Source organism: Ambystoma mexicanum, chromosome 3p (genome assembly GCF_040938575.1).
Source record: "Ambystoma mexicanum isolate Mex_15411 chromosome 3p, UKY_AmexF1_1, whole genome shotgun sequence".
Classification (NCBI taxonomy): Eukaryota; Metazoa; Chordata; class Amphibia; order Caudata; family Ambystomatidae; genus Ambystoma; species Ambystoma mexicanum.
In genome coordinates this window covers 1,261,180,262-1,261,204,692 of record NC_090925.1, presented here as the reverse complement: position 1 = coordinate 1,261,204,692, position 24,431 = coordinate 1,261,180,262, and positions in this window count along the sequence as shown.

Sequence of the window (24,431 nt, the reverse complement as noted above, 5' to 3'; positions counted from 1 at the left end):
CTGTGGGCAAGCTGCCGGTTGACGGGAAGGACGGTCTATACTTCACGCAAGGTAAATTAATCCTTCCCTCATAAGCCCTCCGTCAGCAAGCTCTTCGGTGGTGCCACAACTCTAAGGTAGCAGGTCATCGAGGCCTGCGGGGCACCCTAGATCTTCTCAGAAGGTCATTCTATTGGCCCAACATGAGAGCGGACACTCAGACTTACCTCCGGACCTGCTTGATATGCATGCAAAACAAACACTCCACACAAAGACCCATTGGCCTACTTCAACAGGACCAGATCCCTCCGGGTCCTTGGAAGCACATCTCGACCGATTTCATCGTGGACCTACCCAGTTCTCAAGGGTGTACGTGTATCATGGTGACAGTGGACTCTTTCTCCAAGTTAGCTCATTTCTCACCCCTGTCAAAAATACCTTCGGCTTCTGTCATGGCAGAGGTCTTTCTCAAAGATATATTCAGGCTACACAGGCTTCCCAAAAAGATTGTGTCCGACCGCGGTAGCCAATACACCTCTAAGTTCTGGATTGCATTATGTCAACTGCTAGGCATCGAGAGGGCTCTGTCTTCAGGTTTCCACCCGCAAATTAACGGACAGACGGAAAGGCTAAATGGTACCCTGGAACAATACCTAAGGTGTTTTGTCAACCAGCTTCAAGACAACTGGGTATCCATACTCCCAACCGCAGAGTTTACTTACAATAACTCAGTTCATGATGCCCTCGGGTTTAGTCCTTTCTATTGTACTTACGGTTTCAACCCTCAATCTATTGTACCTGTCTTTTGGCCTGAGACTCTTATACCCTCCATTGAAACCTCCCTGGCCGAAATAAAGGAAGCTCATAACACAGCTAAACAAAGCCTCCTAAATGCCAATATCCGGAACAAACAACAAGCTGACAGACATCGAAACCAAGTACCGGCATGGGAGAAGGGGTGCAAAGTTATGTTGTCTACTAAGTTCCTACTTCGTTGGGTCCGTCCTTCTAAGTTGTCTCCTCGGTACATCGGACCCTTTGAGATACTGCACAAGATGAACCCAGTGGCCTATCGCCTCAAATTACCAGGAACCCTTAGTCAGATTCATCCGACGTTTCATGCCTCCCAATTGCGCCCTTTTGTGTCGGACGATCGGAAGCAGAATACTCCCAAACTACACATCCTACCGGATCCCATCTCGGATGAGTATGAAGTCTCCCGCATCCGAGACTAGCGGTACCACAGAGGACGCCTTGAATATCTCATCCATTGGAAAGGATATCCTTCATCTGAAGATACCTGGGAACCCCGGCCTCATGTACATGCTCCCCGTTTGTTGCGACAGTTTCATAGGCTCCATCCCAGCAAGCCGGGAGGGAGCCACCTTGGAAGGGGGCATACTGTCACAACCGCGGGTTCCTGACAGTTGTGGAACAGGTGGAAACATGGCCGCCAACGTGTTGTGCCATCACGTCTCCTCCCTAGTCGTCTTTTGACGGTCTAGTTCTTTCCAAGATGGCCGCCGCCTAGTGTATTTATCCTTTCCACTTTCGGCAGCTCGGCGCGTTGCAACTTTCTTACTACCCTTCGTTGTCACGCTCCTTGTTATTTTCCTTGGCGGTGTTCCGCCCATTCCTCGCCTTGTATCTTGGCTTCCTCCTTTTTCTCGCTCTCTGCTTCCCTCCGGACTCTCCTTGGCCCCTTGCCATTTATTCCTGTTCCAGCTTAGCGTTCTCTTCCTCCCGGTTACCTCCGCTCTCAACCTGCATCTCCCGGCTCTGCCTGTGTCTTGTCATCGGACTGCTACGTTTGGACGCTCGCTTCCCTTCTCTGCTTCCGGATCGCTGGGATCGTCATTCAGAGGGGTTTTTGTGCCGCAAGCCTTTTCCCCTACTCCGTCTTGCCTGTCGTGGAGGGGAGTCTCTGTTGACCCGTTTCCGAGGTCACAGTGGCTTCCTTCCAAGGCCAGCCTTACCTACTTAAGAAGGACAAGACTCACGGGCATCGCACTTGTCGGAAGAGGCTGGACTACTCCTCTACATCAGGTGAGGATGAGGGGGAATTTGGAGACACTCTGTGTTTGAGTGAAGAGGAAGACATAACTGAAATATTTGAAAACTTACCTACTCAGTCTGATACACCTGATACATGGTCTGCCTGAGGTAAGTAATGACTATGAGCCTGGCGCCTTAGGCGCCAGGACTGATTCCTACTATGAGCCTGGCGCCTAAGGCGCCAGGACTGAACCCAGATAGCCCCTAGCCGGGGCTGCTGAGGTTTTACTAAATGTGTAGATGCCTGCTCCCGGGGCTGATGGGCTTGGTCCGGATGCCTGGGGGTAGGCATCATGACAGCACCCCCCCCCAAGGCCCCTCCTAAAGTTGTTCTTCCCCTGGGCCCTGGTTTGTCTGGGAAGTTCCGATGGAATCTTTTCACCAACCGAGGTACATGGACATGGTCACTAGGTTCCCATGACCTTTCTTGTGGTCCGTAGCCCTTCCAATCGATTAAATAAAAAAGTTTTGATTTAACCATCTTGGAGTCCAGGATATTTTTTACCTCAAATTCAGCTTCTCCATCTATCAAGATGGGGTCGGGTGGTTTGGTTAATCTTGTTCCTGGTTGAACTGGTTTTAAAAGTGAAACATGAAATACAGGATGAATGCACATATTAGAGGGTAATTCCAATTTGACAGCTACCGGGTTGATAATGGCCTTAATAGTGTAAGGTCCCAAATATCTAGGGTTAAAAGTCTGAGTTCCCTTCAGAGGTATGTGTTTTGTAGCCAGCCAAACTTGATCCCCAATCTGGTATTGTGGAGTTTCACTTCTATGTTGATCAGCATTTTTCTTATATTTCTCTTTTGCTTGTTTCAAATGTTCTGTTGCCTCTTTAAAGGCTTGTGTAATAGTAGAATGCAAATGACTAACTGCAGGCATTTCTAAATGCTGAGGCGAATCTAGTTCTGAGCTTCGAGGGTGATGTCAATATATGGTATAAAAGGGGTTTTGTCCGTTTCCTGAATGTACAGAGTTATTGTATCCATAAAATATCTTTCCAATTACTTTCGGTCTGGTGTAGCATGCAATGTAGGTACTGTTCAAGGGTCTGGTTGGTCCTCTCCATCTGACCATCGGTCTGGGGATGGTGACTGGTTGATAGCCTCATGTCGATTTACGCCAGTTGTCAACATTTCTTCCAAAAATGTGAAATGAATTGACTACCTCGGTCAGAGACCAATACGGAAGGAAATCCGTGTATTCGAACAATGTTTTCGAGGAACTCCTTGGCCAGAATTGAAGCAGAAGGTAATCCCTTTAGAGGAATAAAGTGGGCCATCTTGGAAAAAAGATCCACAATAACTAGAATGCTGTTAAATCCATTACATGGACGTAGATCTGTAATAAAGTCTAACGATAAGGTGTGCTATGGTGTAGGTGGAATATCCAAAGGTTGTAAGAGGCCAGCTGGTTTTTTCTTCTGACTTTTGTTTTGGGCGCAAATGCCACAAGGCATTACAAATGACTTTACGTCTTTTCGCCAGGTGGGCCACCAGAATTGTCTCTTAATTTTAGCTTCAGTTTTTGCGATATCTGGGTGTCCTTCCATCAGGGTGTCATGATAATTGGAGATGACTAGTTCTTGTAGTTCCTTGTGTGGTAGAAATAGTCGCCCTTGATAATAAGGTAGGTCATTGATGACTGAGTAGTCCGGGCCTTTCTTCACCCAGTCCTGCAGGGCTGTTGGATCGAAGAATTGTTGGATATTTACTTGAATATCCTCTAGTGTCTTTAGAGTGGTTATACCAAGAATTCTTTGTTCTGAAATTATAGGCACCGGTTCCGGGTTCGCATATGCTTCCCCCATCCCTATTCGGGATAAGGCATCTGCCTTGCCATTTTTACAACCTGGTCGATAAGTGATCACGAAATCAAACTCGGCAAAGAACAATGCCCATCGAAGTTGACGCGACGATTGGGCCTTGGCTGTTTTTAAATACTGCAAGTTCCGGTGATCGGTGATTACCGTAATGGTATGCCTGGCACCGAGAAGATAATGCTGCCAAGCCTTGAAGGCGGATTTGATGGCTAATAATTCTTTATCGGTAACCGCATAGTTTAACTCGGGTGCCGAGAACTTTCTGGACCAAAATGCTACTGGGTGAAGTTGACCGGTTTCAGGATCCTTCTGGGACAGGACAGCTCCCATGGCTAAACTGGATGCATCAGTTTCAACTATGTATGGAAGTTCGGGGCGTGGATGCTTTAAGACAGGTGCAGACGTGAATTTCACTTTCAGCTCTTGGAAGGCCTTTTCAGCTTCTTCGGTCCACAAGAAGCGTTTGTTTTTTCGAAAAAGTGCTGTGATAGGGTGTACAACATGTGAGAAATTCGGAATGAATCTGCGGTAGAAATTAGCAAATCCGAGCATGCTTTGTACCCCTTTAACTGAACTGGGTGATGGCCACTTGAGGATTGCGTCCACCTTTCGAGAGTCCCCTCTGACTCCTTTTGGAGTCAGGATAAATCCAAGGAATTCAACTTCCGTAGCATGAAAAACGCATTTTTCCAGTTTTGCATATAACTTGTGCTGGCGTAGTTTCTCAAGGACTGCACAAACGTGAGTCACAAGGTCTGATTCTGAAGAGAAGTACACTAGAATATTGTCTATGTATACAACAACACAGACGTCAATGAGTTCACGAAGGACATCGTTGATAAAATACTGGAAGGCTGCTGGTGCATTGCACAACCCGAAGGGCATCACCTGGTATTCGAATAACCCGTGCTTAGTGCGAAAAGCAGTCTTCCATTCGTCGCCTTTCTTTACACGTACCAGATGATATGCCCCTCGGAGATCTAATTTAGTGTAGATGCAAGCGTCCTTTACTTGGTCTAGTAATTCGAGGATCAGAGGCAATGGGTATAGGTTCTTAACCCTGATCTGATTTGATGTGTGGTAGTCTATGCACGTTCTGAGGTCACCTTCCTTTTTAGGCACGAAGAACAAAGCTGAAGATGCAGGGGACTTGGATGGACGAATGAAGCCATTAGCAATGTATTGGTCTAAGTATTGTCGTAGGTGAAGGTTTTCGGGTTCCGTAAGGGCGTAGATCCTACTACATGGAGGTTGTGCACCGGGTATGAGATCGTTTTGACAATCGTATGATCTGTGAGGTGGTAGGGTGTTTGCCTGTTCCTTTTGGAAAACATCCTCGAATTCTTGATATTCCTGAGGTAACTGCACAACTGGAGTAGCGACTGTGGCCAGGCCTTGGTTCAAGGTTTTTTTGGGTAACAAGTATGTGCACAATCCGGGAAGGTTATTCTCTTCTCTCGCCAATCAATACAAGGATTATGTGTTTCCAACCAAGAGATCCCCAGTATTATTTGGAACTGTGGGGCTTTGATTAAATCAAACACAATAGTCTCTCGATGCCCATCCTGACCCAATAGTGTCATTTCTGCGGTGGAATGAGTTACAGGCCCAAAGGCAATTTCAGTTCCATCGACTGTGGTGATGACATCCGAAGTGGTCTTTTTGCATAGAGATAGATTCATCCTAGAAGCCAACTCGTGGTCCATATAGTTTCCTATGGCCCCGCTATCAATGTATGCCCTCACTGCGTGCATATGTGATGGCTGTCTTGGATCTATAAGGACCATTGGTATGATGAAGTGCGAGGTCTGAGTATTCTTCTTCAAGCTCGGCAAGCGGACCTCTACGCTTGTCGGGCTTGGTCGTTTCCCGAATCAGGCTCTGTTTGATTTTTATCAGCAACTCCGACTACTTTTTTAGATGTTTTTATAGGGCAATCCTGTAGAAAATGTCCTGAGGCCCCACAGTAGAGACACAATTGCATCTGCTGTCTTCTTTCTCTTTCCTTTTGAGTTAAGGGTCCCTTGATCCCCCCGATCTGCATCGGTTCTGATACATCTGTTCCTTTGAGGGTAACATTGGATTTAACCAATACCCGATTCTCGAACTTAGCTCGATCAGCCTTTCTATTCTGAAGTCGGTGGTCTAACTGGACCACTAAGTCTATATATTCTGCACAATCCTGAGGTGGGTTCACAACTTGGGCCAAAACGTCTTTGAGTTCACCCCGAAGTCCACGATGAAATAATGTAATACGTTTTACCTCTGGCCATCCGGTTTCCACCACTAACCTATTGAAAGTGGCGATATAGGTTAGTAGATCCTGGTTACCTTGTTGTAATGATAAACGTTCGTTATCCAGGGCCTGTCCCTGTGAATGTCTGGCAAATAATCTTTCCATGCTCAATTGAAAACCTTGAAAATCCCGAAGAAGAGGGTCATCCTGGTTAACTAATGGAATTGACCAATCCGCCACGCTGCCACTAAGATATGATAGTACAAAAGCTACTTTGGTTTGGTCGTTCGGAAAAGCTCCAGGTCTGCATAAAAAGTGCAAGCGGCATTGGTTCATAAACACGGCAAACTGTTTTGGGTCCCCAGCAAAACGTTCGGGTGGAGCTAAAGGAATGCTCCCTGGTAGAACCACTTGCACAGGATTGCTCGATGAAACAGGAGTTGGATTCCCCCCGAGTCCAGGTAATGGTGTTTGCCCAGCTTGGTTTTGCAGTAATTGTCTAGCAAGATCATCAGTGCGCTCCTTTGACACAATCAGTTCTCTCCTGATGGCATTAGTCTCTTGGCGCGCTGAGTGCACTTCTGCCCTAAGTTTCCCTAACAATAGGGCTAGTTGGTCGGTTTCTGAGGTTTCCATAACGCCCGGGTGGGGATTTGTAGATAGGCTTTGCGTTCTGTTACGCTCATCTAGCTCCCACAGGGGCATCGGTCGGACCCGGACAGCTGCGGTCTCCACCCACGTGATGCGTAGTGCAGCGATGACTGACTGGATCTGCCCTCCTAATCTTGTCTGCTTAACCCGTAGAAATATTCTCCTGCAAGTGGAGAGATGGATTTAGCCACTTGTGGATTCAAGTGATGGCACCCCCACAGTCCTCCCCAACTAATCACCTCCGAAATGCCCTCACTGCAATCTCACCTTATATTCTTGAAAGATGAGCTCTCCATTCTGCATGGATTTGCAGGGGCTCGTCGATTCCAGTTACTTCACTGGTTTGAAGGCTCTGGAGAGTTCTGGAGAGTATTGACTCTGAGGTTCCTGGTGAGGACCAGTAAGTATTAAGTTCATAGAGTTCAATATGTCCGATGTTCACTCTTGTTCCCCCTTCCTTTCTTGTCTTGCAGCTGGCTCGCGAAAAGATGCTCTTGTGGCAGCTGGTGGCGCTCAGGTAAGAGTCTGTATTACCCGGCGCTGTCTGGTAAATGTTGCACGAGGAAAACGTGTTGTTTTGTCTCTCTTTACAGATGCGGCACGTGAAAATATGGAGAGTCACAAAAGGATGCCTCCTGTGGTAAATCAGGTAAGTCTATGGTCGTAAGAATTATATTTGTTGGTTCCCTCGGCTCACCTTGTGGTTTTCTTTTGTCTCGTAGGTGCCGAAGTTCAGCGAAGAAATGATGGAGGCAGCGCCGACCCGAAGGATGCTATGAAGACTGGTGAGTATGGCGCGGTGCTGCGGCTGGAGGTGCGGCGCATGCAGAAATGATGTTCTTTAAAGGTCCGGAGACAAGATGGATCCAGAATCAGGTGTGGAATAGAAATAAGTTTGTTTTCTAACCTTGTCCCTTTCTTTCCTCTTTGTTTTAGGAGCTCCGGATTCGAGGCGGGCGTGGCAGAAGACTGGATGCAGGCTGCAGGCACGGTGAGTGTTACGCTGCTGGATGCAGAATAACGCAAAGCGTGTGTTGCTGGTCGTGCGTGGTTTAAATAGCCTCAAAAGTAGTCCCAGGTAAGAAGTCCCTAGAACCACACTCGAGTAAAAAATAGTACCTGTAGAAAAATAGTCCCTTTCAGGCTTCATGTTGGATTGGAGTCATTTGCAGCATGGTCTGCCTGAGGTAAGTAATGACTATGAGCCTGGCGCCTTAGGCGCCAGGACTGATTCCTACTATGAGCCTGGCGCCAAAGTATGCTGGGTTTTGCAAACTTCGACCGCCGGTTCATCCCACGATTTTCGCAAATCGTGCATCCCATCACGTCATTGCTAAGGAAAAGTAACAAAAAGTTCCAGTGGACAACAGAAGCCGAGGAAGCTTTCCAGGAACTCAAAGCAAGATTCACATCTGCCCCAATCTTACGCCGCCCTCGCCCTGATCTCCCATACCTGGTGCAAACGGACGCCTCAAGCATGGCTATGGGAGCCGCCCTCTCACAAAAGGACCCTGGAACGGGCCAGTTACACCCTGTCGCCTTCTGGTCGTGTTAATTCAAGTTTAAGGCATGGTGGCACTACCTCTTGGGCGCCAGATACACAATCACCGTAATAACTGACCACCGGAACCTCCAGTACCTAAAAACGGCAAAGGCCCAATCCTCACGACAACTACGTTGGCCTCTTTTTTTTGCTGAATATGACTATGTGATTACATTTCGACCAGGGGTAAAAAACGGGAAGGCCGATGCCCTTTCCCGTATGGGGGTGGAAGCCCAAGCGTATCAGACGCCTGACCCAATAGCAATCATCCCGAATGACAAGCTCCTAGGAATCACAGCAACCATAACTCAGAAACAATTACATGAAGAAATCCAAAACCTGATGAGTCCGGAGCAATTACAAGCGTGGAGTGCACAAGGAGAACATTACATGATAAAAGATTAGTTGTCCTACTTCAGGAATCGTTTATTCTTACCAAACCAAGAACTACGAGAACAGGTCATGTCCGGTTATCATGATTCCTTGATCGAGGGCCACCCCGGAATCGCTAAAACCCTAGCCAAGGTAAAACGAAATTATTGGTGGCCCATGTGGTGTAAAGACCTTATCCAATTCATCCTATCTTGTGGAGTGTGTGCTCAAAACAAGTCATCCAAGCAGAAACCGGCTGGGCTATTACAACCATTGGAAATTCCACCAGCACCCTGGCACACGTTGTCCCTCGATTTTATTACTGACTTACCACCCAGTCAAGGGTTTAACACTATTCTTGTGGTCGTGGACCTATTTTCAAAAATGGCCCATTTCATTCCTCTTAAGGGGCTCCCAAATGCTTCCACTCTGGCAAAGGTATTTCTTGAAGGCATCGTATGGCTCCATGGGTTTCCTTCAATTTTGGTCTCAGACCGAGGTACTCAATTTGTATATAACTTCTGGAGAAAATGCTGCTCTATGGCCCAGATCGACATCCGGCTATCCACCAGTCACCATCCCCAAACGGATGGTCAAACTGAGAGGACAAATCAGACGCTCGAGCAGTATCTGCGTTGCATGTTACACCAAGCTGAAGGAAGCTGGTTCGACCTATTATGGATAGCTGAATATGCTTATAATAATTCCCTACACACCAGCACTGGGCAGACACCCTTTTATACCATGTATGGCAGGCACCCACATACTTCTGAGTTGGACGTTCCTACAACCCTGGAAATGCCAGCAGTCAAAACCTTGCACAAGACCATTCCTCAAACATTTAAAAGGGCAGCTGAACACCTACTTCAAGCTAAGAATCGCCAAAAGAAGTTTGCTGATCAACACTGAGCAAACGCCCCCAACTACCAAGTTGGAGACAAAGTCTGGCTGGCGTCTAAACACATGTCCATTAAAGGAACCCGAACTTTCCGTCCAAGATACCTGGGTCCATTCACCGTCACCTCCTTGATAAATCCTGTGGCGGTCAGACTAGCTTTGCCGTCTGTGGGGATGCGCAGGGGGTGATGGGCGCACCTGGGATTAGGGGCACCAAGAGCCGAGGCAGCGGACCGCGCGCTCCTCTCACGGCGGTCGCCTGCGCCGGCAGCGGGGAAGCCCAAGCCGATGCTCAGAGACACGGCGTGTCACCGCTGCACTTACCTGCCGGAGGGCGGGCCGTTGCTCGGGGACGCGGCGCGTCGCTGCCGCACTCGCCCGTTGGAGGTCCCAGACCCAGGGACGGGAGGGGAGCAAAAGCCCTCCATGACAAGGCGGGGGGGTGACCAGCCCTTCAGCGTGCCGCGGATCGCGGCTGGAAGACGCCCAGAGCCAGGGCCCACCCATACCCAACGCGACCACGTTTTTGGTCACGTGATCGCCTCAGCAGCTCCCCGCGGATTGGATGGGATCATGCAGGCACGGCAGCCTTTATGGGAGGCGGGTCAACACGGCAGCAGCCAATAGGATGTTGGCTGGTCAGGGCTGATGGCGATTGGTGGGGGCTTGATTCTAAGATAGTCCATAAAAGCCCACCAGAAGAAACTGACGAGGTTCTCTCATTTTACAGGGAAGGGAAGAAAAGGAGGAACGAAGACCAGAGTGGTGGGCCTATCCAGACACCACGATCTAGAGTAATCTTGAGGACTGCCTCACCGTATTCTGAAGGGATCAAACACTGGTGAAGTGAACCAGAGGACATTATATTTTGTTTTATTAAGGACCCTTTATCCAGTGGAATAAATATAATTTTCAGCACCTGCCTGTCTCCTGAAGGTTATTTTCCACACCATCAAACATGCAGATTCCTCCTGTGTTCCACGTGTCTCTCCTTAAACCTGTTCAACCTGGGACCCAGGTAGCAACGCCACAGCAGCCAGTAGTAGTCGCCGGGGAGCCAGAATTCGAAGTCAAGGACATCCTGGATTCAAAGTACGTCAGATCCAAATTATACTACTTAGTAGAATGGAAGGGGTATGGTCCACAAGACAGGACATGGGAGCCTTGTGAGTACATCCATGCACCTCGCTTGCTTAGAAGATTTCATCAAAACAATCCAAACAAACCAGGACCAGACAGAAGAGCCACCTTGAGAGGGAACTTGGGGGGGAGTGCTGTCATGATTCCTGCCCCTTATGTCCCCAGCCCTCCAAGATGTCAGGCTGGAGCCAGGCCACGATCACCTACATGGCCCACAAGGGCCTCTCCATCCCTCCAAAGACCCACTTGGAGTCAGACTTGGTGCTTGTGGCACCAGACTCACTCACTCCCATAGGATAACATTGGGGATTGGACTTGTAGTGCATTGATGAGATGCAACTCGCTCTGGTCATTCCCCAAGTGCAGTGATGATGACACTAGTCCACGTGATGGAGGCAACTGTCCCACGAATTTCTGGCGTTGACAGGGGCGTGTGAGACCTTGAGGCACATCAAGCAGACAGTCATCAAGTAGCCAGGACAAAAGGAATGGAGCGAATGAGAGAGCAGAGGGATTGCCTAGCAGGGAAGAGGGAGACAATTGAATTGAATCGATTGTTGATTTGTATAGCACCGATACACAACGTGTTTCAAAGGGCATTCAAGGAGGGAGTGAACATGGGAGAATACAGTTACATTCTTACAAGTCCTTGAAACAATTCAGAATGTGAAAAAAAGCTATCTTAATCAGCCTGGCTACATTTCAGATGTAGTGCCAGGAACAATAAGGGAGGCGGGGAGAGGGGTGGGGAGGAAAAATGAGACAAAACAAGTTGTTACATTACTATGCCTAACGACAATTGATGTAGTGCCGGAATATTAACAAGAGGAGGGGGGTATGGCATGAGGGAGAAGGAGAGGAACAATACAAGCGACTAACATACTAAGTCTGACGACGTTTCAGAATAGTGCTGGAGGGGGAAGTGGGAGGAGAAGACAAGGAGGGAAGGGGGAGAGATAAACAAGCTGTTATCACAAAGGTCACAAGACAAATGATAGAGTAAATGCTAATGAACAGTAATAGGAAGGGGAGGAGGAGAGAGCAGGTGGATGTGAAAGACAGGCGGCTACAATTACTATGCCTGACAGCAATTGAGGTAGTGCCGGAATTTAACAGAAGAGGGGAGGAGGGATAAGGGGTGAGGGAGGAGGAGGAGGACAAAACAAGCGATGAACTTTCAGAGTATTGCTGGAGGGGAGGGGTAGGAGAAGAACAAAGGAGGGGGGACACAGACAGGCAACTATCATACAAGTCAGGAGGCAGGTATGAATAGCAAAGTGCCAGAGAACAGATAGGGGGAGAAAGGGGGGGGGGCAACATACCATCAAGGGAGAGCAAAGGGGTGTGGCGGCACAAACAACCATCACAGGGGGCAAGGGCGGTGAGGGGCACACAGCCGTCACGGGAGGTGAGGGGCACACACACAGCCATCACAGAGCTAGGGGGGCGAGGGGTACACACAGTCATCACAGGGGGCAAGGGGGGTGAGGGGCACACACACAGCCATCACGGGTTGCAAGGGGGGTGAGGGGCACACACACAGCCATCACGGGGGGTGAGGGGCGCACACACACAGCCATCACAGGGAACAAGGGGGGTGAGGGGTGCACACACAGTCATCACAGGGAGTAAGGGGGGTGAGGGGCAAACAGTGCCCCGTTCCGATGCAAACACCACCGATGTGTCAGCAAATGCTATGCACTCACCTGTCTGTGGAACTCACCTGCCTTGCATATGATGCACATCATCGGGAGATGCTCTACCTACATGGAATGCAATGCAGAGTAACAGCACAAAATACATGCACATACATGATCACAGTTGACACCAGAAAGAAAATATGCATACAACACTGAGTGCAGGAGCAACACAGGGTTACACAGGGTGAATGGTCATTGACATTGATATGTACAGGAGTACAGTGTACCACACCAGAGAGAGGGAGAGAGAGAGTGGCACAGAGAGGGAATAACAAGGAAATGACAGATCAAGGAGTCCATGGCCTGGTTTACCGATGTACAATCACATGCTGCACAGCACAGTCGGTGCACCCATTGAGGTATCCACATAGGTAGTTTACACTATGACATGAGCTCCAAACAAGTTACAACACCATGTGAGCATGCAAAGGACATATAAGATAACCGACACATGCAGCAAGGATGACCAACAATGAAGCATGCCTAAACAGTGCAAATGCTTACCAAATAACTGTGTCTGAATGTTGTAAATCTCACATGACCTTCACCAGTAAGTGTGTTTCTTAATTTGTTAAAGGAACAACATTGTCTGGTGGAGAGCATGAGGAGTGTGGACTTCGAATGTTGCAGGATGTCTCACCCGGGATAGCAGTCACCGCCACACCACGGATTACTGGAACAACATGGGCGAACATATTAAAACACCCATTGTGCAGTATTATTGACACAGCACACACGTGCCATGGAAAAACAAAGCTATGATTACCTGCACATGTCATCCGGTGCACCCCCATGCAAACATGCTAGATGACTTCACTAGGCATGCCTGCACGTACACCACTGCACATGTATAGTCCCTGAGGAGTTAATGGGACACCTCAAAGGTAATCAATGCAAAAAATAACAAAGACCACAACCAGGAAAGGGCAAAACAAAATATGGCATGCCAACATCTGGCCTGGGGGGGGTAGAAAAAAGAAAATAAATGTCTATCTGTCACGATCCGCCAGACCCTTCAGGCGCCATTATTGAGACACCACGTTCCTTCTGAACGTAACCTGCGCTCTCAGTTTTCCAACATGGCCGCTGCCAGTCCGAGTTTTATTCAGTCGGAAATGGCGTTCGGCACGTTTCAACCCCTTTCGCACTGTGCTTTGGGTTTACGCTGCCTGTAATTTCCTCTTGGCTCAGGTGAGCCCTTCTGTCCTGCTTTTCGTTTTCTCTGTGTATGTTTGTTTGTTCTTCGGTATTTTGCCAATTAGTTTTCTTTTTTCCGTCTCTCCCCTCACGCCGTCTTTCTCCCGGCGTGTTATACTCCTGTTCCCTTTCTTTTCGCTCAGCGGTCTCTGCCTCTCTTTTCCCCCTGCTGTTCTCTTTCCCTCTCTCTCGTAATCCGGAGGTTTTCCTTCCTTTTACCTACTTACCCTGGTGTCTCCGCTTATTGGCTCATCCTCCGTGGACCAGCATTTGTTCCTGTTTGGGTCCTACTTACCCAGCTGAGGCATCCTCTGCCTTGTTGTTGCTCCTCACTCCATTGCCTACCGTATCCTTCTTCCGGGTTCCTCTCATCGGATCTGCTTCCGAGTCTTGAGTCTTACCATAACTGGAAGTTCCGTCCGGAGTTCACCTTTCCATCCTCCACAAACATCTTCAGGGGTTTTTTGTGCCTCATCAGCTTTTTTCCGTATCGGCTATTCCGGCAGATTCATCACCGGACTACTTGTCCCAGAAGTACTCACGGTGACGAAATCCCAAGATAGACCATATCTTCATGAAAAGAAGGATTACCGTCGAAGACGCAAGACTACCACTAGCTCCGCCGACACAGATGAGGAGGCAGGGGAGGCATTTTCAGACGACGAGCTTGACAGTTTGAAACACCCAGAACCTCCCACCATCAGCATGGCCACATTGGAACAATTACAAGAGGTGGTAGCAGCTGTCCAGAATTTGACTCTTGAGATGCAGAATCTCAAAACTGAATTCAACAATTTCCGTCAACAGATAACTGTGAGAGATGTTCCCCCACCTGAATTACCGCCTATGCCTCTTTCTGTTGGCAAATATGACGGGGCACCCAAGAGATTGAAGGAATTCTTGGAAGCATGCTCCGTTCACTTCACTTTTCATCCTCAAACCTATTCTTCCAGACATACTCGAGTTGGTTTTTTGGTGTCAAACCTTTCTGGCAATGCCTTGGCATGGGCCACACCACTCGGGACACGGAATGATCCTGTTTTACAGGATTACAACGCCTTTCTTAGCTTGATGAAACAGACTTTTGAATGACCAGAGATAGGTTTCAGTGCTTGTGAAGACCTGCTGGATGTTCAACAAGGGACATCCGATCTACTTTCATACATCACTCAGTTTAAACGTTTAGCAACTGAGGCAAACTGGCCTGAACATGCTCAGTTTGCCATTTTTCGACGTGCTCTACGAGAGGATCTGAAGGACGAACTGGCACGGATTGCTCGTCCTTCCACTCTCTCAGATCTGTTTTCGGCAGTCTTACAGATTGACTTTCGCATAGGGGAAAGAAGGACGGAAAGAAAGAAAGGGAAGGCCTCCTTTTCATTTTCAGCTCCCGCTCTGACACCTTCCTCCTCTGGATCTAAGCCTCCTAAAGATGAGCCAATGCAGATCGGCACTACAAGAGCACCACTAACCCCAGAGGAATGTAAGAGAAGAAGAGATGGAGGTCTTTGTCTTTACTGTGGTTCCTCCAATCACATACTTAGGGATTGTCCGGATGTTCCACCGAGACGGCCGGGAAACAAACGGCCTCAGTCCTAGAAGGGACGGGTATCCTAGGTTTGTTAAAGAGTCCCTATGTTTCAGTTAGAGTAACTATTCCTGAGGAGAGGGAAGACACGCGTCTCATGGTTGTGGCCTTACAGATTCAGCTAAATGACAGACAAATCGACTCTTCAGCCTTGATTGATTGTAGTGTCCCCGGTAATTTTATGGATACCATATGGGCCGACAAGGTTGGTATCCAGCGTTTGTAGAAGAAGGAAGATCAGAAAGTGGAGGGTGTGGACGGCACTCCTCTTAGTTCCGTCCAATTATGCACACCACTACCTCGCTACAGGTGAACATCATGCAACATTCTGAAGATCATACCTTTGACATTATAAGAGCGGCACATTTCCCCATCATCCTGGGAATTTTGTGGTTACAGAAGCACAACCCTTCTATCAATTGGTCCAACAATGTGCTTGACTTTCAGTCTCCAACCTGTAAACAGCATTGTTTGCCCGAGCCGAATCATCAAAAGGTAACTACCACGGCTAGTGTCTCCTCTCGCACTATACATTATATACCTCCGGAGATGAAGGATTTCCAATCAGTGTTTGCTGACAAGGAAATATTAGAGTTACCTCCTCATCGTCTGGAAGACTGTTCCATCGATTTAGTTCCAAACGCCTTGGTTCCATTCGGCAGAATGTACTCCTTGTCTTTAGTGGAGAAAGAAGCACTTCGAAGATATTTGGACATCCATCTGGAAAATGGTCTTATTCAGCCTTCTCAATCTCCAGCAGGGGCTTCGTTATTTTTTGTTCCAAAACGGGATTCCCATGGGCTAAGACCTTGTATAGACTACAGAGGGCTCAATAAAGTTGCCATCAGGGATCGCTACCCTATGCCCCTCATCTCTGACATCCTTGAGGCTGTGCATGGGGCTACCGTCTTTTCCAAACTCGACTTAAGGAGTGCTTACCACCTGCTATGAATTAAAGAGGGTGACGAATGGAAGACGGCTTTCCGTACTCCTTTCGGCCACTACGAGTATCGAGTGATGCCTTTTGGGCTAGCCAAGGCTCCCTCCATATTCCAGCGCTTTATGGATCGCCTGTTTTCCGACCTGTTATTCCATTCAGTTATCGTCTAGCTAGACGATATCCTGGTCTTTTCAGCCTCAGATCAGGAACATTTAGACCATCTTGGTGCTGTGCTAACACGTCCCCAGGAGAACCAATTACTGCTAAAATCAGAAAAATGTCTGTTCGCTGTCACCACTGTTCCCTATCCGGGTATGGCATCATGATGGACCCACGCAAGGTGGAGGCTGTTATGGGATGGCCGGTGCCTTCTTCAGTCAAGGACATTCAGAAATGTCTGGGTTTTGCTAACTTTTATCGAAAATTCATACCACACTTTTCTAAAATCATGTTACCATTGACAGGATTACTAAAGAAGACTACTGATCTTTTCAGTTGGTCTGACGAGGCCAATAAGGCTTTCCTACTCCTTAAGGAATTGTTATCTTCTGCTCTCATACTCCGTCAACCTGATCAGACTAAAAGATTAATCATCGAAGCTGATGCGTCCACCAGAGCCATCGGGGCTGTCCTGCTACAAGAGTTTGAAGGCATGGAACATCCCATAGGCTACTTATCTAAGACACTCACTCCCAGCGAATGCAACTATTTAGTGATCGAAAGAGAACTCTTAGCCATGAAGAGGGCTTGCAAGGAGTGGAGGCATCTTCTCCAGGGTAGCTCCTACCCTTTTGTGATACGCACTGATCATAAGAATCTTAAGACTTTACAAAGGATGGACTGTGTCAATTCCAGACAAGCCAGGTGGGCACATTTTTTTTCACAATACTCCTTTGAAATTACCTACTTGCCGGGGTCTTAGAACGTATTAGCTGATGCTCTTTCATGGAGAGATACCCCAGTGTCTTCTTCTGCCTTTGTACCAGATCCTTTATTTCCTAGGAATAGGATCATTCTACATATATCTTCCTTCATCAAGGAAGTGGAAGAAGCCACTATTGCCTTCAAGGATACTATTCCTAACCATTTGCTCTCTGTAACTGAAAGAAGAAAGGGTTTGATATTTATCAAACAGAAGCTTTTTCTTCCTACCCACAACCTACGTTCTAAAGTCCTTTCCTGGTGCCATGACCACATTTCAGCAGGTCACATAGGAATAAGAGGCACCTTAGAGCTGATATCCCGTTCCTTTTTCTGGCCCACTATGACAGCTGACATTAGAAGATACATCGATTCCTGTGCAGTCTGTGCCAGAAGCAAGAACCGGACCCAACATCCCATCTGACTTTTAGAACAAGCCGCACCTCCTTCCAGACCATGGAGTCATATATCCACTGACTTTATTGTTGAGCTGCCTATTTCTGAGGGTTGTTTTTGTATTATGGTCACTATCGACTATTTTTCCAAATTAGCCCATTTTTCCCCATTGACAAGTCTACCTTCTGCCTCTGAAACGGCCAAAGTTTTTGTACGGGACATCTATCGTTTACATGGGCTACCAGACAAAGTGGTCTCTGACCGAGGAAGCCAATTTACTTCCTGTTTTTGGTCTGCCCTTTGTGCCAGGCTGGGTATAGAAAGAGCGTTATCGTCTGGGTTCCATCCCCAAACGAATGGTCAGACTGAATGTCTCAACAGAACTCCCAAACAATACCTTTGATGCTATGCCAACTCTCAACAAGACAATTGGGTAGCCCTTCTACCCACGGTAGAATTTTCTTATAACAACTCCATCTACTCCGCCGCAAGAATGAGTCCCTTTTTTTGTACCTATGGACTTCACCCTCGCAGCTTATTGCCCCTACATTCCACTCCTACTAACATCCCGTGCCTTGAGACGCTTCTAACCACCATCACCGAAGCTCAGCATCTGGCTCAGAAAAACCTTAAGGACACCCAACTTTCAATCAAGAAGCAAGCAGATCGCAAACGATATCTCGGTCCACCTCTGGCAGAAGGTAACATGGTTTGCCTCTCCACTAAATTCTTATCCAGATGGGAACACCCATCCAAACTTTCTCCCAGATACATAGGCCCTTACAAGATTGTTTCACGCATCAACCAGTGGCCTATCGGCTCAAGTTACCTCCCAGCCTCAGTAGGATTCATCCTGTCTTTCACTCATCTTTACTCGGTCTGGCTGATTCCAGGACTGCTCCTAGGCCCATATCTGCCAAGTCCTTTGATCAGAAGAATGAACAAGAAGAATATGAGGTTTCTCAGATACGGGATTCCAGATTTCGTAAAAGCCGGGTGGAGTATTTAGTGCACTGGAAGGGATACCCTACCTCGGAGGATTCCTGGGAACCAGGTTCCTATGTCCATGCTCCTGTTCTGCTTTGAAAATTTAATCGCTCCCACCCTGGCAAGCCTGGGATTCCGGAAGATAAAGGGGGGCATACTGTCATGATCCGCCGGACCTGGCTAATGTGGAATAGATGGCGCTTCAGGCGCCATTATTGAGACACCACGTTCCTTCTGAACGTAACCTGCGGTCTAGTTGTTTTCCAAAATGGCCGCCGCTAGTCCGAGTTTTATTCAGTCGGAACTGGCGTTCGGTGCATTTCAACCCCTTTCACTCTGTGCTTTGGGTTTACGCTGCCTTTAATTTCCTCTTGGCTCTGGTGAGCCCTTCTGTCTTGCTTTTCATTTTCTTTGTCTATGTTTGTTTGTTTTTCAGTATTTTGCCGATTAGTTTCTTTTTTTCCGTCTCTCCCTCATCCGTCTCTCCCCTCACGCCGTCTTTCTCACGATGTGTTATACTCCTGTTCCCTTTCTTTTCGCTCGGCGGTCTCCTCCTCTCTTTTCCCTCTCTCTCGTAATCCAGAGGTTTTTCTTCCTTTTACCTACTTACCCTGGTGTCTCTGCTTATTGGCTCATCCTACCTGGACCGGCATTTGTTCCTGTTTGGGTCCTACTTACCCTGCTGAGGCATTCTCTGCCTTGTTGTTGCTCCAAAGTCCATTGCCAACCGGATCCTTCTTTTGAGTTCCTCTCATTGGATCTGCTTCCGAGTCTTCAGTCTTACCATAACTGGAAGTTCTGTCCGGAGTTCACCTTTCCATCCTCCACAAACATCTTCAGGGGTTTTTTGTGCCTCATCGGCTTTTTCCCGTTCGGCTATTCCGGCAGATTCGCCACCGGACTACTTGTCCCAGAAGTATTCACGGTGGCGAACTCCCGGGGTAGTCCATATCTTCATGAAAAGAAGGATTACCGGCGAAGACGCAAGACTACCACTTGCTCCGCCGACACAGGTGAGGAGTCGGGGGAAGCATTTTCAAACGACGAGCTTGACACTCACTTGGACCGGGGGGTCCACCCAGGAGGGGGAGGGGCAGGGTGCACGTCAACACCCACATATGTGGATGTGGAAAAAAACAATTCCCTCCATGGGTACAAGGAACGCACGGCTATCATGGATTGGGAGGGTTGTCGCTGCTGTCGCCACCTTCCTGTGTAGAATGCAAAGGTGGTAGTGGCATGGGAGCTTCACCACGTATATAGCCCTGGCCTGGTCCTCCATGTCAGCGGCCATGCGGGACCCAGATGAATGCATCTGCAACATTTAGCCTCGGAGGTCCGCATACAACACCTCACGGGATGGATGCACAGAGTTCCTCTGAGATGGTATGAGTCAACAGTTGCATTTGCTGTTCATACTGTGTACTACAGGCTGCCTCTAGCACTTCCATTGACTCTCTGAGGGCTGCAGAGACCTCAGTTCGGCCCGTCAGCTCCTGTTGCTGGCCTCCATGTGCAGCCTGTGTGAGCGGCATGTGACCGCAATGCCTGCATCTGGTGCTCTACCTGTGTTTGTCGGGAGAATATGGAATTGGCCACCCTATCCATGCCCTGAGCCAACATCTCATTGGAAGCACCCTGTTGCTGTGTAACACTGTACATGGACTGCTCCCACACTGTCACCCCAGCCACGACACGTCCACCACGTGTGCGTGCCCCACGCCTGCCAGACCCAAGGGAGCATGGCCCCTGATGTGAAGCTTTTGTCTGTGGCTGCAGGACTGTATCCCTCCCTTGGTCATCCATCCCAGGACAGGAAGCCAATACAGTGGTGTGTGGCTTTGCAGCCGTAACCACCACAGACAGATGTGACAACACTGACTGGCCCTGTGAGGGGATATTACCCCCTGCAGATGGACATGCTATATCAGCGCCATCACTTGATGCACTCACCTCCGACAGCATAGAGGAATGGACATCCGGTTCACCACCAGAGCTCCTGGTATCATTGGAGTCTGACTCATACTGATTCATGCCCCGGATGGACTGTAGCACAAGTGGATTCTCGTGGGCTGCCACAACACGTCCACCACTGGTGCTCTGTTGGGACTCAGGCTACCGTTCCTCCTCTTCCTCCTCCCCTGAATCTGGTAGCTCATCACCTGCACATGGACACAAAAAGACATTGACAATAATGTTAATTGCATCTACTACATGTATTGTCATCAGAATGCTGTCCTGCAACACATTTACATGCATGTTAACATGCCATAATTTGCATTCAAACACTATGTACAAAAATCCCTGAAATCATGGCGTATGCAGACTTTCCACCAAATTCCATGTCCCTGACCATTTAAGCACTGCAGACATTGCCACATGTGTGGTGTCCCAGGTGTGTGATGTGGACGGAGTGAGGACATTTGCTGGGACATAGGAAGTGGGTACAGTGACACACAAGAGGGACAGGGCCATGCACCCACGGGTGGTGTGTTGAGTGTGGCAGCTCAACATGGATGACTCCAGACACATGTCTTACAAGGATATCAGTGGCATAGCTGTGACAGGGATTTGCACAGTGTAGTAAAATGCTATGTCACTCATGGCAGAATGTCCCACCCGCTGACAGTGTTCATGGAAGGTATGTGTAGCATGAAACCGCCTATGGACATGTGTGGATGGAATTTCTACTACATGCAGTGCATGATGTCTATCACGTGCTTCAGACAGAAGCACTTGGCTGGCATAGCTGAGTCACTAACATCACTGTTGTACATAGCCAGATGGCACATTGGGTTGGCATGCTGGAAATGTGTTTTAGTATCCGACGGCTGTGGATGACTACTGTCCCAAAGCGATGTTCAACCGATGTGCAGCACATGTGTTGTATGCACTCTACAGTACACTAAGCACAAGTCAGTAGACCATGACATGGTTCACTCATGGCAGTCATACAAATGCAGGCAGAAGTGCCACACAATCATACCAATTCATTCAATCTACATACACATATTCAGGATGCACATGCTTCATCACTCACCGGACGTTTCCTCGTAATTTGTCAGGCCTCCCATGCCTTGAAGCTGATCCACATGAATCAACTCGCTCATGGCGTCTTCATGTGGAGTGAGCTCCTCCTCTGGCAACCCACCTCCAGTCACCAGAGCAGTAGCAAGTTTGGCACCCAGCTTTTGTTTGGTTTGACGGTGGAGGTCATTCCACCGCTTCATGACTTCACGAGCGGTGCGCCTCTCATTCCCCAAGGCGTTGATGCAGGTGGACCTTATGCTGAGCAGGCATATGTGTGCTCTCTGGCCCCGTGCACATGTCACGGTGGTGGTCGCGCACGTAGTCCACAAGGATCTTGTGTTCATCATCATTGAAGCTCCTCTTCCTCGACGTGGCAGTCTCCTTTGCCGTGCTCTGGGATTGAGTCTTTCCCTGTTCTGCACGCTTCTACCTCTGGGAAGGTGGTGCAGACCCTGTGTGGCTGGGAGCACTCAGGGCATTAGGGGCTGTATCACTAATGGCCTGGGCCATGACATCACCCACTGATGTTGGGTCAGTTACTGGCCCTGCAGGTCCCTCAACCTGGGAGCTGGGTTCAGGTGCTTTTACTTTACATCCCTTCCCCTTGCACACATGGCCAACAGCTGCCCCTGAGTGTCTGTGTACCTGCGGGGGGAGCGACAACAGATGCTGTCATAGCTCCATGACCCTGGCGGTTGTGGGTAGCAGCTACATCTGCAGGTGCCTCAACCTGGGTGCTTGGAAGAGCAGATGACCCTGCAGATCCCTGACTCAGGGCGCTGGGGTCAGGTGTTTTGCAGGGATGCCCCTTCACCTTGGACACCTGGACAACAGCTGTCCCTGCGTGTCCATGTACCTGGGGACGACGACAACAGACACTGCTGTACCTCCCTGACCCTGCCGGTTTGGAGCAGCATCTGCCCCTGCAGCTCTCTGACCATGGGTGCAGGGGACAGCAGCATCACCTGCAGCTCCCCGACCCTGTTGGGGTGGTGCACAGCTCTCCCTGCATGTCCCCGACCCTGGCCACCTCTGCCACCTTTCCCTCTTGGGGCCTTCCCAACCATGGTACAGAGGGATTTGTACAGTGAGAGGCCCAACAAGCAATTATCCTTGGCAATAGGAGTGAGGGGGCAGGGTACGTGATGTAAAACATACTAGTTTGGTCCGGCAACACTCAATATAACCCCTTGTGAATAAATGAACGGGGTGTGTAATGCACAGGCACCCCAAATATCAAAGATGCATGTACGTGACCCCTCGGTAGCTCCAGTGAAACAAAAAAGCATTACGCGATACGCGGTGGCACCGAGCAACACATAAAATGTGTATACAAAGCCCACGAAAGCCCCAGTGATGTTAACAATGGGGTTACGCGATACACAGGGGCACCCAGAGTGTGAATAATGCCTACGCGACTCACTGTTAGCCTTATATTTATACACGCACCTGTGCGCTGAGGCAAATCCCCCACCAAAATAAGAAGTTTGCACTGTCACAGTAGTAAACAAAATGCGCGACACCCCAAAAATCTCTGAAGTCTACACGTCCATCAGCTCCAACTCGCACTCCTTTATCCCAAATCTGAATGCCAATGGCCAGACGTGTCACGTAATTTACCAGATTAGGCCCTTTCCTCTGATTTCACATGTACACGCTAAGTTTGCACGCGCAAAGTAACTGTCACTCTGTTTCTGGCTGCCCACTTGACTAACATGGAAGACCCACGCACTCCTGCCTACAAGCCTTTTTACCTGCCTCCTACTGCCCTGAGCTGCCTCCTACGAGCCATTTGATGATGCCTGCCCACTGTGTGTGCCTGCTGCCCACCTGCCCTGCAATTTGAGTGCCTGCTGTGCAGCCATTGTCAGTGCTCCTGTCCTTGGCCCTGTGACCACCTCAGCTGATTCAGAAAACTCCCAACGTGCCAGAACATGACCACTGCTCCACAGCCCAACCCCAGGACCACCTTGCCCACCCCACCTGCCTCAGGGGTTGCCATGTCTGAAACAACATCTTCAGAAGTAAGTGTCAACCCCACGGCAGAGAGGCAAAGGGCTGTCAACTTCACAGCCAGGGAAGTTGACACCCTGATGGAGCATGTCCTGGGGCATTACAATGACCTCTTCCCCGGACCAACCCAAGTCGGAAGCTGATCTGGGACCAGAGCATGGGTGCCACCAACGCAGAGGGGGTGTCACCCTGTGACTACCATCACGTGTACAAGCGCTGAGAGGACCGCAAATCCAGAACCCACAGCAAAGCCCTACGCTTCCTCCAGGCTGGTGCCATACAGGGGGGGCGCAGGTGTCGGATTAACACCACCGACATGCGGGTCCTGGTGAAATTCTACTCGGCGCTGCACACCAAGATCTGTGATTTGCAGTTCCGTCTGGAGTTGTCAGGTGACTGTCCATGTGTTGCTGGCCTCCACAGTGCATGTTGCTGTATGGTGGGAGTGTGCACCTTGGCCTTACAGCAAGTATTCCTCTTGTACGGATGTCTATGTTCATGTTCCAGAGAGTGCTCTACATGTGTTCTATGAACCATGTGTAATTTCAATGGTCTTACTTTTGCATTGTGTGTTGTACTGCAGCATTTCACGACATGCAGGTGGTTTGTCACATGTGTCTGATACGTGCCTGTGTGATAAGTGTGACCGATGGGTGGTGTTGTCAACATCATGAACATGCATGGGGTCATGTGGATGAGTCTAAGTTGTGACTGTGTGACTGGCCATCACTCCTGGATGGATGTAAAAGGTGCATGTCAATATGTGACCTAGTCTTGTTGCGTGATTGCTGTTGAGGGGACTCTGATGTGATAGCTCAGTGCAGTGCTTGAGGACTGTCAGGTGATGTGTGTGCATGACATGTGTATGGCCCATGACGCATGTGTGTATAGCATGCGCAATTGATAGGTTGTGACAGTGCCATGGCCCCGGATGGGATTGTCTGGTGTGAAGGACCTACA